Source organism: Carlito syrichta, unplaced genomic scaffold (genome assembly GCF_000164805.1).
Source record: "Carlito syrichta isolate Samal-C Ts95f unplaced genomic scaffold, Tarsius_syrichta-2.0.1 Scaffold123802, whole genome shotgun sequence".
Classification (NCBI taxonomy): domain Eukaryota; kingdom Metazoa; phylum Chordata; class Mammalia; order Primates; family Tarsiidae; genus Carlito; species Carlito syrichta.
The window spans coordinates 39,343-41,633 of NW_007067898.1; positions in this window are offsets into that span (position 1 = coordinate 39,343).

Here is a 2,291-nt window from a genome sequence, read left to right on the forward strand (position 1 = left end):
CCCGCCCCCCGGCCGGCGGCCGCTTGGCCATTTATAGCATCCGCGCGGGCCCTGGAGTCACCGCCCAGGCACGACGGGGGCGGAGCGGGGGAGCTCTTGGCTCGGCCCCCGAGGGGCAGCCCCGGGTCCCCCGAGGGGGCAGCCCTCTCCGAGTCGGCCTTGTGCCTCCGATTCTGAGTCTGTGTTTCTGTATCTGTCGATGTGTCGTCAGTCTCTGCGTCACGAGGCTTTTTCCGTCTCTGCCTGCATCTCTGTGCCTCTGTGAATCAGCCTGTCTCGCTCTCTCTGTTTCTCTCTGCCCTGAGTTCTCTTCGCCCTGTTATCTCTCCATCTCTGTGTCCCTGAGTCTGTTTCGGGTCTCTGAGTCATTCTGTTTCTCTCTTGATGTTGGTGTCGCTGTATTGTCTCTGTCTCTCTTTGTGTCTCTAGTAGATGGGAGTAGAGGCAGAGAGAGGGGACTGATCCCATCGTGAGACCCCAGCCAGGGGACACCTGTCATCACAGACTGCCCTACGCAACCCCCTTCTCAGCTTCTGTCTGGCGTTTCTCAAGTTTTGGTCTCTCTCTCTGCCTCAGTTTACCATCTAAATGTGGAATCTTGTAAGGAACAAGGTTTCCCGAAGGGTCCAGGACGACATGAAAGAAAAGCCATGCCTCCTCTCAACTTTAGGGGGCTCCTCTAAAACAGCCAGTTAACCCACCACCCACCCCCATACCTCTATAACGGTGTGTCTTGGGGAGAGTCGAAGCCTTCCCTGCACTGGCCTGTTTGGCTGCCCTGCTCTGCCTGTCCCCTCCTAGCCCAGAATTCCTCTCCACAAAACAGGCAGAGGCTGTTGATCCTAACGGCTCCTGTTTCTGGAGGCTCACTCTGTGCCAGGTACCAAGCACAATCTTGGTTAATCCTCATCACCACACTCTCAAGGGGAAACTCAGGTCCATTTTGTAGATAAGGAAGCCCACAGTTCAGAGGTCACACGGTTCATGCAGTTCCTTCCAGATTCTCCCAGATGTGTTTCTTTTTTCTTTGTTTTTAGTTGGAGTCTCATTCTGTTGATCAGGCTGGAGTGCAGTGGCATGCTCCCAGCCACCGCACCCTCGACCTGCTGAACTCAGGCAATCCTTCCACCTCAGCCTTCCAAGTAGTTGGAACTACAGGTGCCCGCTATCATGCCCTGCTAATTTTTTTGATTTATTGTAGAAACGAGGTCTCACCATGGTGCCCAGGCTGGTCTCGAGCCTGCGGGCTCAGGCAATCCTCTTGCCTCAGCCTTCCAAAGTGCTGGAATTATAGGCATGAACCACTGCGCCCGGTCCAACTAATTTTTTTTTTTTTTTTTTTGAGTTGGAGTCTCACTCTGTTACCCAGACTGGAGTGCAGTGCACACTCCCGGCCACCACAGCCTCGACCTGCTGGACTCCAGTGAGCCTTCCACCTCAGCCTTCCAAGTAGCGTGAACTACAGGTGCACACTACCATGCCTGGCTAATTTTTGATTTATTATAGAGATGAGATCTAGCCAAGTTGCCCAGGTGGGTCTCAAACCCGCAGACTCAGGCAATTCATTCGCCTCAGCCTCCCAAAGTGCTGGGATTACAGGCTGAGCCACTGAGCCCGGTCTAATTTTTTTTTTTTAATTTTTTTGTAGAGATAAGGTCTCACTGTGTTGCCCAGACTGGGCAAACTCCTGGGCTCAAGCGACCCTTCCACCTCAGCCTCCCAAAGTGCTGGGATTTCAGGTGTGAGGCACCGCGCCATCCTGTCCTATTTATTTATTTAACTTTTATTTTCTTAGATACAGGGGTCTCACTAGGCTGCCCAGGCTCTACTTGAACTCCTGAACTAAACCAATTTTCTTGCCTCAGCCTCCCAAGTAAATGAGACTACAGGCTGTCATTGTACCTGGCCCTTGATGTTTTTGTTTTTGTTGTTTTGGGGCATTTTTTGAGTCACAGTCTCACTGTCATCCAGGCTGGAGAGCAGTGGCACACTCATGGCCACTGCAGCCTTCACCTGCTGGGCTCAGGCAATCCTTCTGACTCACTCTTCCAAGTAGCTGGAACTATAGGCATATGCCACAAGGCCAGCTAATTTTTTTTTTTTTAATTGTAGAGACAATGTCTTGCCAAGTTGCCCAGGCTGCTCTCGAACTCGCAGGCTCAGGCAATTCTCTCACCTCCGCCTCTCAAAGTGCTGACAATACAGGCTTGAACCACCATGCCTGGTCCCCCTCATTGTTTTTTTTTTTTGTTTTTTTTTTTTGAGTTGGAGTGAGTCTCGCTCTGTCACCC